The sequence below is a fragment of the Triticum aestivum genome, chromosome 3A (genome assembly GCF_018294505.1).
Source record: "Triticum aestivum cultivar Chinese Spring chromosome 3A, IWGSC CS RefSeq v2.1, whole genome shotgun sequence".
NCBI lineage: Eukaryota > Viridiplantae > Streptophyta > Magnoliopsida > Poales > Poaceae > Triticum > Triticum aestivum.
The window spans coordinates 542,231,724-542,245,161 of record NC_057800.1 but is presented as its reverse complement, the minus strand read 5'-3'; positions in this window follow the sequence as shown (position 1 = coordinate 542,245,161).

The window sequence follows — 13,438 nt, the reverse complement described above, 5'->3', positions numbered from 1 at the left end:
TCTCTCTTCTAGTCAGGTTAAAAGATTTTGCTAACTCTAACTCTAGGTTCTCGTAATTACTTCCTTCCAGAGATCCCCTTATTACAGATGATCATCTACTGCACCAGAAGATTTTGAAGATACTCTTCGATCATTCCCGAGACCCTTGTGCCCTTTGCATTTTCAGTAACCTACTACAGATATATCCATATGGATAACGACATACACTTGTTGTTCATACCATTACTCTGGGTTTCTCTTGTTGTTACAAGATGCATCGGATTGCTCTCTGACTTTTAAGAACCCCTTGTACCACTGTCTTGTAGTTCCTTGCCGCAGAATTACCCCTACGGATACTTTCTCGCACTTACCGAGTATCCACTCATCCCAGTTGTTCATGTGTTTCACAAAAGTCTTCGAAATACCATTCGATCTTCCGATCCTCAGCAACCTATTGCTTTGGAATTTCTTGCTTGCTTTCATTATGATTATTCCCATAAGTGTGGTAATCTTATTAGCATCCTTTGTCATCATCATTTGAGTGCGTTGATTCAATATGTTGCGAATACTCGCAATCCTCAATCAGACCTTAGAATTTGTTCTTCCAGCCTCAGACGTCACCCTGAACATGAGTTGGTTCTCGGCAATTCAAACCTTGATTGATTGCCGATCTATGACTATTCAACTCATTTATCTTTTGATCAGAGCATATGCTTCTGATCCATTGATTTGGAAATATTAACTCTTTTGCATTTGAGCTTTGAGTTAGTCAGTTGTTTCTATAATCTGACCTCATTTGCATTCTTTCTTCCTCTGGTTGAGTACCGATGGTCACATCAGATCCCTTGTGGACCACCAGACCCTTTGTTAGATTTTATCTGACAATGTCCTTCATATTGAATAACCTTGTGAGCCTTTCCATGAGTATATAATGCCTTTGGTAAATTGTATCCTCTGCTTTGTGAACCATACTCTACTTTCGAGCTTGTACTATTTACTCCAAAATTTGTGGTATATGTTCCTAAGATGCCCTGATGGGTTGAACCTATGCCTTCCATATTATGTGTGAACTCGAAAGTTTTTCACGAGTCATACTCGTCTGGTATTTTGCCAGATAATTCAACACTACAACTTCTTCGGAAAAAAAGAAGTGAATGAAAGGTTATGCATTGGAGAAGTGGGAGTCGACCTTGAACCCAGTGTTCATGCCCATGGACACGATGTATACCTTATCATGGAAGCTTCTTTTAAAATAATTATTCCCTTGTTATAAGTTCATCTTGTATCTGTGAACGTGGTTCCGACCATGTTCTCTTTTAAATACCATTACTCATGCAAGTTTAAGCATTTGTCTTCTGCAGAGCAATACCCCAGTCCAATCTCTACTTTGGTCTGTTATCGAGTATTACCCCATGGTATCTCGAGATATCATGGGACATCGTAACTTCTTATGGGTTCTTCATCAACTATTATTACTCATCGGATCCAATTGTTCCTATGTTCTGGGTTGTCGTCAACCGAGAACACCAAATAGTGAATCAAGTCCACACTCTGATTCAATAACCCTAAATAATTTCCGTTGCTTATGAGTTTAAATAATCCTTCAAGTCATTACTAGCTTGATCGGCTATATCATTATCGTGCTACTCTTAACTGTGCTACCTGGTCCTTCTTCCCGGAGCACAATTTTTGATGATGAGCTAATCTTACGTCGATTTTCCTCATCATATCATTTCTCCTTAAACCACAAGCTTGGTTTCGAGTTTGTGCCGTACCCGTGGTTCCAATAACCTTTCGCTTCATCATTCATTTGACTTGATGTCATCGCCGATGGATTACATCTTCATGAAATCTCTCAACAATTGTGTCATGATCATCATCAATCTTATGAGCTCTTCTAGGATATCAATCGAATTCATGATAAGAAATACCATCCTTGCCCCTCGATGAATTGTATTATCATCGACAACTTTATTGCCTTCCCTCCAACACAAACTTGTTCGTGTTCTGTGTTATACCTTGAGTTCCTTGCTAACCAACATTTGTTCTTCTTTACCTTGGAGTATTACCATCTTTTATATCAAGGATGTCGTGCTTAGCACACCCGGCCGGAGGCCCTATGGTTATAGATTCCTTTTCAGCAAGGTTATCCATTCTTCCATGAGGAAATTGTAAGACTTATTCTACAAGTTATTCCTGATGGATCCTTTGTGTTTCCAAAGTCTGACCTTTGCCTGAAGACCATGTCAATGCTATCTCGAAGCATATATATGGTACTCCAATTTTCAACAAGAACATTTAAAGCCTAATGTTAAATGTTTCCTGCTCAATTATCCAAACACCGCTGTATGGGTAATGTCTTGAAATTTCTCTCCCCTTATCTAAAGAGTTTTCTATATTATATCCTGTCATGGATATCATACTCTGCTTGTCCTTGGGAAGGATATACCCTTAAAATATGTGTTTAAACACATTTTCCTTTCCATTGGTTGGTTTAATGTTTCTTGTGATCTATATAATCTAAGCAGTAATTTTCTCCTGCTTATGTAAACACCTCGTTGTACAATTATGTCAGCAAGACCCTGTTACTATTGTTGATGACATTTCGGTTGCCACTGATGGACGAGAACTTTGCCTATAGGTTTGCCTCATTCAACGAGCAGGAAAATGGTTCTCTTCGTCCCTCGCCCTTGGTACCAACGATGTTGCCAACATAACTGACCGGTTATTCTCTGACATGCCTTGCTTGCATGATCGTGCAAGACGTCACCCCTCTTTCTACTATTAACCCACATGGTGGGCCCATAACCCACAGTTCCACAGGATCGAAACCTGACTCTCCTGTACACCCCCTTTTAGCAAGGTTGTTCCTCGTGCATGGCCTCGTATATAATTCACGGACCACCTTCCTAGTGATCTAATTCGGTAACACACGCAATACTTATTATAGTTTCTTTGGACCCCTTTCACACTTTGTTTCAGGCAACGAACGATTGCCTACCTGCTTGAAAACTCCTTACTTTACTCTCGGCATCTTCTTAAGTTTCAATTCAAGAGTTACTTTCCGCCACCTTCCCCGATGTTATCGACCAGATAGTCAACCTTGCAGAGGTCCGTTCTTTTGGAATACCCACCCTCTATTCTTTCGTAAGTACGATGGCGATCCTGAAGAAGGGATGCCGGCTTCATCATGATGACTGAACCATAGGAATGAAGACATCAATGAAATGGATCGAATTCTTCGAGAAGAGCAACCAAGACGGAGAAGATTCGTTAGAATTTCGTAACCAGATCTTTCCCCCTTAATCCACCTCTTAAAATCTCGGGACGAGATTTCTTGTAGTGGAGGAGTTTTGTAACGCCCGGGTAATCAAGCTACAGTAAGTCCACGCTAATGGTGCCACGTCACCACGATTACTGTTACTAATCTACTATTAGTTCAAAACCGAGTAAAATTCAAATTTAAAATGCAAGTCAAATAATTTAAAACTTCAAAAGTAAAATAAAAATGTTGGTGGTGTTGCCAATATTCACTAAGGATTTATCATGTAGATATCAACATCATTTGAATTCACAAAATACCCTAGGAATTAAGATAGTGGACCCGCATCAAATTAATTGGCCTTTTCAATTTCTAAAAATACTTCAACAATTAAAAATGCTCTGAAACTTTTTGTGACACCCCACCATATTGTAAATAAATTATGTGCTAAGTTTCGTGTTTAGAAAAATTCAATGGGTAGCTCAAACTATTGCAAAACAGTAAAGAAAATAGGAAATAGTCAAATAAAAAGAAAAATGAAACCAGATAGAAAAATAGGGAAAACCTATCTACTGTTGGACTGGACCTCAAGTGCACAGGGAGGCCCAGCCCAACTATGGGTCACCTCCCACCTTTGCTACAGTGGAGGCAGTAGGCGTGGAGGCCATCCGCCATGGCCACCGGCCACGCGCCGGCCATCCCGCGGACTTCCCCTGTCCCAGACGCCTACAAGGCCTTCCCCGCGCCCCTAGCCGAAACGCTAACTCTCTCATTCTCTCCCCCTCGCGTCGTTGCTCTCCTCCCCGCCTACGTCCGAGCTCAACCGAACCCCATCGTCGCTGTTGCGTCGTCGTTGCCGTGACCACTGGCCAGCCCTCGCCATCGTGAGACGCCCAGGGGGACCACGGTCGTCGTCCACATCAGCCCCGCCCTTCCACTCGAGCCTGGGAGGTCTCTGCCATCGCCATCGACGTGGTCTTCAATCTCCGGCCACTGCGACGCCATCGACGAATTCGTCGCCTTCACTGCGTCCCCGGCCTCCCCGACCTCGCCATTGAGCTCGCTGTGAGCTACTCTCCCAATCCCCCTGTTTTCCCGTTTGATTTGTCGCCATATGCATCGCCCCACGAGGACCAGTCGCCATGGCCGGACCTGGCCCATCCATACCCCTGGTCGCGCCCTCGCGCGTGCTCGCGTCGCGCCTGCTCCGCATGCCTCGCCCCTGAACGTCTCCAGCCGCGATGCCCGTCCGTGCCCGCCGACTGCAGCCCTGACAGTGCGCCCGTGCTTGGCCGCCATGGTCGCTGGCGCCGCGAGCCACCGTGCGTGCTCGCGCACGGACCCCCTCCCTTTCTTCCCCTTGGGTCGACCCGGCCGCCCCCACTCATCTTGCGCGTGCAGCGTCGCCGCACTCCTCGCGCTCGCCCCTGCTCACCGTGAGCCGGCGCGCCCCCGCTGCCCTGCGTGCGCCTACAGCCGCCGGCCACCTCTCCTCCGCCCCGCCGCCTTGTACCGGCCGGCGCCCGCGCTACCCCCTGGCCGTCGGCACCCGCGCCCGACTCTCCCCCCCCCCCGGCGCACTGCACCGCTGCCGCTACCGCCGGCGGCCGCCCTGCTGGCTGCAGGTGCCCCGCCGCCCGCGCATCCAGCTTGCCTTGCCGGCGCGCATCCGCCGCTCGCCCCGGCCTCCTGCTCCTGCCGCCCCGCTGTTGCCCCGCGTGCCATCGCCCTGCGCCCGCCTCCGCCAGCTGCCGCCGACCGGCGAGCCTCGCCCCGCCGCACCGGGCTTCGGCCCCGACGGGCACCCACGCTCGCCCCGGGTTGCCCAGCCCCTGGTTAAAAAAACAAAGAAAAAACAATAACTAAAATTAAATAAATAGATTAATTAATTAATTACGAAATTAATTAACCTAATTAATGTAGCTTAATTAGCTAATTAACATGTGATTAGCTTGATGTGTCAATGACAGTAGGACCCCACCACTAATTAGACTGATTTAAACAAATTGATAAAACACATGTGACATTGACATGCGGGTCCCGCACGCACTATTCACTGTGTTGACCAGTCTTCATTGACCGGGTCAACTGGGCCATCCGACCCCACCTGTCAGCCCCTGGTGCACCGCTGGATGCACTACACCGGGTGCACCCAGCCCTTTTTCGAATTAGTTAATAAAAGCAATTTTAGAATATGTTTAAATCTTTGAAAAATCATAGAAATTAAACCGTAGCTCGGATGGAAAAACTTTGTACATGAAAGTTGCTTAGAACGACAAGACGAATCCAGAAACACAACCCGTTCGTCCACCACACATCCCAAGCATAGTGAACACGCAACTTTCCCCCTCCGGTTCATCTGTTCGAAAACGTGAAACACCGAGGATACTTTCCCGGATGTTTCCCCCCTTCATCGGTATCACCTCCTATTGCGTTAGGGCATACCTAGCACCGCCTATTGCCTCATTATGTTTTGTGATGCTTTGTTTGCATTATATTTATTGTTTCTTCCCCCTCTTCTCTCGCTAGACACCGAGACCAACGCCGTTGCTATCCAGTACGACTACGGTGTTGACGACCCCTCTCTCTTGCCAGAGCAACCAGGCAAGCCCCCCCCTTGATCACCAGATATCGTCTATTCTTCTCTATACTGCTTGCATTAGATTAGTGTAGCATGTTACTGCTTTCCATTAATCCTATCCTGATGCATAGCCTGTCCTTGCTACTACTGTTGTTACCTTTACCTGCAATCCTAATGCTTAGTATAGGATGCTAATTTATCGTCAGTGGCCCTACATTCTTGTCCGTCTGCCATGCTATACTATTGGGCCGTGATCACTCGGGAGGTGATCACGGGTATATACTATATACTTAATACATGATACATGTGGTGACTAAAGTCGGGTCGGCTTGTGGAGCACCCGCGAGTGATTCACGGATTGGGGGCTGAAAGGACCTTTGTCCCAACGGCCCTCTATGTGGACCTTTGTGACGAAGCGATAGGGCAGGTTGAGACCACCTAGGAGAGAGGTAACCATGAAGGAATTGGAGATTTTGTAGTCTGAAATTTGTGCTATCTGAATCCAACCAATCCTATTTTCTGAAGAGATTATAGTTCAAATGGAGTTAAGTTGATGCGCGTCCATGATGTATGAGCTATATTTGCCCAGTGTATGTAATTTGTTGTTTGTGTATGCTTTATTATCACCTGTGCCGAACCATAATGCCCAGTGGGTATAATCGGCTGTAATTTCTTTATTGTATAGTGTAGGATTATTCTACCTTTCTATGCCTTGATCTCTTTGTTGTAATAGTGTAGGCTTTTTAGAGGTGATAGTATTGAGTAGGATAATTCTTTGAATATGTTATATCGTTCAAACGGGGGCCAATTCGCCCGACCATGGCCCTTCACGGGCCGTCGGATCCATGGGCCTTCTACGTCTCGTAGGATCCATGGGCCTTCTATGTCTCGTAGGATCCATGGGCCTTCTATGCCTTGTAGGATCCATGGGCCTTGTACATCTCGTAGGATCCATGGGCCTTGTACATCTCGTAGGATCCATGGGCCGCCGGCTCATTTATGGGTCTTGTACGGGCCTTTAATGGGCCGTAGATGGGCCTTTAATGGAAATCGTACGTTTTATGGGCTGACCATAATGGGCCGTTAATATGCCGTATTTGGTGATGCTATGAAAATGGCCCAACAGGCTAACGGTGCACAAACGGGCCGACTGTAACGACGGGCTGAACTTGGCCCACAAACAGAAAATGACAGTAATGGGCCATAAGTAAGCGAATGTTGCAAATGAGCCCAAGCATAAATGGGCCCTCAGAAGGCCGAAAGTTAACTTGGGCTGGAAACGGCCCAACGGAATAACGGGCCGTTAATGGGTATAAAGTGATACACTGTTCATTGCGGGCCAGCTTCATCACAGGTCGTTAATGGGTGTAAAGTAATACATTGTTCATTATGGGCCAGTTTCAGCACGGGCCGCTAATGGGCCAAGAGTTACAAAGGGCCTCATATGGGCCGAAAGACGTCATGGGCTATACATGGGCCAGAAGTGAAAACGGGCTGGAATCATATTGGACGACCCAAATGATGCTACTGGGCCTAATTCAGATAGGGCGTAACGGGCCTTGGATTAGCGGGCTGTAAATGGGCTATATGCGAATAGGCCGTTAACAGGCTTTCCATGGGCCAGCCCGCCAGCTTTTGACCAAGTCAAATGGGCCGGCCTTTTCACAGGAATGGGCCACTGTTGGGCCGTGCCACGTGTCGACGTATCATAGGCGCCTTCTGTCCAGTAAGTATATGACATCTGTCCCAACGATGAGCCAACACGTGTTTCCTCTAGCCAATGATGATTTTACACGTGGAAAATCCCCATTGGCCGGGGCTGTTAATGGGTTATCGGATTCAAAACCCAAACAGATAGCTTAACGGTGTTCCGTTATGGTGGATGCCATGTGTCGGTCACCCTTGATGAAAGCACTTCTGTGACGCGCGCTTTATTGTCATGGAAGTGGACACTTCCATGATGATAATTTTGGTAATGTCATGGAACACTTCTACGACAGCACAGGTATGACTATCTTGATTTTGTCATAAATTTATCATGGATGTACATGCATGACAAAAAAAGCGACCTACTATGACAAACACGTATCATCACGGAAGTGTATTTTTTTGTAGTGTTCGTCACTGGCATTGAAGGTAATAGCCGTGTCACTCCATGGATTTGTTGCTGCTACGTGGCAGATTTCGGCCATGCTGCGGAGTGCTCGCTTGCACCTATTATTTGACGCAAAGGTCTCAAAGACTGTTAACACCGTATTGTTATCCACGGGATGGTGCTCTGTGGCATTTGGGATAAGAAGATCCTCACCACTTTTAGCCACCTGCCGGAGTATCCAACATGCTCTAAGGCTGTGTGTTGGTATTCTATCCATTGTACTATGAATTTTGCAGGGTCCGTTAAGCCATCCCTCCAGTACGGTTCCATGCCCTGTAGAGGGTTTTTGTTTCTTTGCAACTAGCTCGGGCGTCTTATGATAGTGCACCCTTTTACTCCGGACTGGGTGTATATTCGGAGCCGGATTATCCCAAAATTTCATTTCGGTTTTCCAGGCGCTTTCCATCGCACAGTACTTTCGTACTATGGACGCCAAGTCAGCGAAGCGTGATATGTCACGGTGACTTAAGGCGTTAAGGATTCCCTTGTCCATGCAATTATTGCAGAAAAGTGAGACTGCGTCTTCCTCGCGACAGTCCTTAACCTTGTTCATCACAAGGAGGAATCTCGCCCAATAATGATGTACTGTTTCATGGGGCTCTTGCCTGATGTGGGAAAGATCATTTATGTCTGGGTGGGTGGGTGGATTTGATTCCGAACCCCTACCCGATCTGAGACCCAGGGGCCGAGGAGTTTCCAATCTTGGAAGTTCGGGTTCCGGAGTGTTACCCGATAAGTTTGGCCCGCTGCCTGATTCTAGGTTCAGGGCTTGGGTAATGTCCTCCCGTAAGCGGGTATCCGGCTCGGAGAGCTCAGGAATCCGGACATAGTTGGTCCTCAAAATAGAGGAAGAGTTGCCACATTGTTCCTCCACCACCGCAACGTGATGGGTGACTGGTGGAGAGTTAATCTCCCTTTGATCGGATTTAAGCCCAATCCGATCATAGTTTGTAGCGACTCCCAAGGCGGCGATGTGATCCAAGAGTTCGTTAAGGGAAGAGAGCTCCATTGGATCCATCTTCTCGGCGACTTCCAAGCCGACGTGGAGGTTGTTTTTGATGACCCGAGAAGTCATCGTCGGTGCAGCGGCCGAACAGGCAGTCATGACGAAACTGCCTAGCCGGAGAGTTTGGCCGACAGCCAGAGCTCCCCCGGCGGTAATGTTGCTTTTAACAACGAGACGAGGCATCCTTCCTTACGGCGACGTCACGGAGGAACTCTCAATGAAAGCACCAACATCGGTGTCAAAACCGGCGGATCTCAGGTAGGGGGTCTCGAACTATGCGTCTAAGGTGGATGGTAATAGGAGGCAGGGGACACGATGTTTTACCCAGGTTCGGGCCCTCTTGATGGAGGTAAAACCCTACGTCCTGCTTGATTTATTCTTGATGGTATGAGTATTACAAGAGTTGATCTACCACGAGATCGGAGAGGCTAAACCCTAGAAGCTAGCCTATGGTATGATTGTATGTTGTCCTATGGACTAAAACCCTCCGGTTTATATAGACACCGGAGGGGGCTAGGGTTGCACAAGGTCGGTTACAAAGGAGGAGATATACATATCCGTATTGCCTAGCTTGCCTTCCACGCCAAGTAGAGTCCCATCCAAACACAAGATGAAGTCTTCAATCTTGTATCTTCATAGTCCAACAGTCCGACCAAAGGATATAATCCGGCTGTCCGGATACCCCCCAATCCAGGACTCCCTCGGAGGCGTAACTTGATTGTGGTCCATCATACGGCTCCCACACATAATTTTCCTTTTCCTTTTTACCATTTTTTGGTCTCATCTCTACAGGCCCCCCTCGACGGCCTGATCACCGGTCCTTTCGAAGGACGGATATACCAAGGCGGCAAGAAGCACAGATGTGTGGGGGAATCTCTAGATGTTCTTCTTGACGATCATCCCACCTGTTTTCAGGACCCACATGCAGCTCCCCCTTGGTCTTGGCATGTTAAATAGCCAGGCTTCCTATTGCACTATTTGTATAAGTACGCTTTGACGTATCAATCAAATTATAATGGAAACAGTTTGCAGCCCAACTTACATGGCACTAGCTTACTACTTCATTTTATTATTCTTATCGATTGCACCCGTACACTTTGGTACGCTTTAATTCACCAGGGGCTTCATTGTGCTCCATACTACAGCAACAAAGTCCGAACACTTTTTACAGTACAATTCGGCACCCCAAATTTTAGCATTATATGCATCGGCTCCAAATCATGTCTTTGGTCAATACTTGGGTTGCCCGGCTCCTGTGCTTGCTACCTTACGTTTCATCCTATCGGCTAGGGTAGTAAATGGAGAACTACTACGATTGAGTTTCTAGTTTATTCGAGCAAACACCTTAGTAGAGAAAGCCGAAAACTGACTGTCATGATACGGCGAGAGCTAGTCAGCTATTGGGAGGTTACAAATCTTTTGTGATTTTTTCTGCATTATGCGACGAATCGTCCTTTACCCAATCAAGTGTATACAGCACCCTAGTCCGTATTAAATATTAACTAGGGGATGCGCCTACTTTTCTATTGTCAAACTCCTATGGCTAAGTGAGGGTGATAAAGCCACATAGTCCGATTGCCTGGTTCATTGCGCTAAACACCTCCTTCAAGGACCAAACTCTTGGATCAAGAGTGTTTAGATTCCATTCTGAACACCCCCGTACTACCTACATGGGGGCTGAAGCCGACGACTGGCCAACTCTCAGATTTAACAAAACGGCCGCATAGGAGATAAAATTTCAAAACAACAAACATTATATTACGTAACGGCTTTTTTCATAATACAGGAAGGGATAACATGAATGACTTCTTTCAAAGATAATGTCTTTCGAACACTGGCCCTCTACAATGCCGGATCCCTTTAGGACATCATCAAAATACCGCTCGGGCGTGCGGTGCTCCTTGCCCGCGGGCGGTCCCTCCGTCGCGAGCTTGATGGCGTCCATCTTCGCCCACTGCACCTTGACACAGGCGAAGGCCATCTATGCACCTTCAATGTAGACCGACCGCTTGATGGCGTCAAGCCGAGGGCAGGCATTGACCAGCCGCTTCACGACCCCGAAGTTGCTGCTGGGTATGGCGTCGGTAGGCCATAGACGGATTATCAAATCCTTCATGGCCATTTCGGCCACCCTATGCACTTCGGTCAGCTATTTCAGCTGATTGCTAAAGGGCATCGGATGCTCTGGCGCAAGGTATTGCGACCAGAGCAGCTTCTCTGTTGAGCTTCCCTCTTCGGCTCAGAAAATTTTTGCAGCATCGGCAACACTGCGTGGTAGATCCGCAAATGCCCCTGGAGAACTCCAAATCTGGGTCAGTAAGAGGAACCTTTTCTTCACATCCTTGCTCTTCATAATAAAGGCCTTACCCGCCGCGATTTTTCTGGCCTCCTAGATTTCCTGGAGGGTGCCCTGGGCTTCAACCTGGCCATTGTGTGCGCTTTGGCGGGCCTTGGCAAGTTCATACTCTTGATCCAAAATATTGCGCTCCAAGGACTCGCATTTCTTCACGGTGTCCTCGAGCTCCTGGTGGACCTCACCAACCCTATCCTCATGCTTCTCGCGAGCGGCTTGTTCCTTCGCCGCTCTCTCCTAGGCTTTAGCCAGCACCTTCTTGAGGGTCTCCACCTCGGTCGCCGCTCCTACAAAATATTATGGCACTATGGTCAACACAAATTATTCATCCTTTCTGAATCTACACAAGGTCATTGCATACCTTGATGGTCTTCCAGATGTTTTTCCACGCGGCCAAGCTCTTCCTCGGTCCGCTCCAGACTTTGCTTCAGTCAGGAGACCTCAGCAGCATGAGAGGTCGCAGCCAGGAAAGATGCATGCTTATTCACATAGACACGTATGGTTAGTCTCCTGCGAAAATTAAGTTGATCCTCTGTCCGGCTTTTCTTTTCAAACACGGGACAGTGTCTCAAGGGCTACTGTCTATACTATGACATTCCTTTTGCATAAATTGCATTTTCATACCTCAAAGCCTGTTAGAAGGCTTGTATAGGCTTCGGTCAGTCCGCTCTTCGCGGACTGAATCCTCTCAACCACTGTACCCATGAGGGTACGGTGTTCCTCAACAATGGAAGCACTTCGCAGTGCTTCCAGTAGAGTATCTGGTGCCTCTGGATGGACAGAGGTCACCTGTGGAATCGGTGCACCTCCTTCTATCGAGGGAGGCTGCTTGCCGGATTCTAGAGCCGTATAGGTCTCCAGAACTGTATTCGGCTGGGGGTCGGATTGGATATGTCCCCCATCACCGGTTTCCATGGGGATTTGCTCCCCCGTGTGTCCGACGGCCGAGGGTTCACCCTCTGGCGCCACCCTGACGGCCTCCACGTCTCTCCCTGGCCTGGGGAGGTCCTTCGGGACAGCACCTCGGTGTTATCCATGGCCTTGGGAGAATAGGCCGCCGGAAGGGACCCGCTATCCATCACCTTCGGATCCAGCGAGTTCCCCGAAGATGAGGATCGCTGGAGGTCGGAACGAGTCGGACTGCAACGCATAATTTAACATTTTAAAACCATGAAGTAAGGGAGACAGATATGTGTGTGCGTCTTTGAGTACTTACGATTCGGCGAGGGGCTTATCCCTGGGGCGCCACTCGGAGCTATTGTCGATGTCCCATGCGGGGTTGTCCGCGAGGGAAACCTTCCCCTTTTTGGACGACTCTGCCTCCAGATGCATGGAGGCCGCCCTTTTCTTCCTTCCCCCCTCCGGGGGTGAGATGCTTTCCTCCTCCTCCTCCTCGTCCTCGGTGTGGGAGGAGTGGGTCTCAGCGTCTTCGAACGTCATGTCCGAAGTGCCCTTACGGCGGAGACCACTCCTGGTCTCCTTGGCCTTTTTCTTGGCCTTCTTCTCTGGCGCTTGGTAGGGCGCCGGAACCAGCATCTTCATCAGAACAGGGATTGCTGGGCCTTCGGGAAGCAAAGCCGGACACTGGATCCGCTCGGCCTTCTTTGTCCAGCCCTGAAAAAACAAACAGGGAAGCTTAGGCTTCTTCCTTGACTATGCAAGTAAAGGATACACCTTGAAATACGGAAAACTTACCGAACTGGCGGGATGGGCCAGGTCGTGCCCACGGTCCTCGGTATCCGCTGGCCACGTCTCGTTGGCCTTGAAGAGCACCTTCCAGATGTCTTTGTGCGTAGTGCCGAAGAACTGTTGCAAGGTATGGTGCTTGGCCGGATCAAACTCCCAAAAATGGCAAGTCCGGCTTTGGCGCAGAAGGATCCGGCGAACAAGCATCACCTGGATCACATTGACAGGCTTGATGTTCTTGTCCACCCATGCTCATGACGCGCATCTGGAGTGCTGTCAGCTCGTCCGATGAAGACCAGTCCAGGCCCTTCTCTAGCCAGGAGGTGAGCCGCATCGAGGCTCCGGACTGGAATTCAGGAGCCGCGGCCCAGGTGGCATCGCGAGGCTCTATGACATAGAACCACTGCTATTGCCAC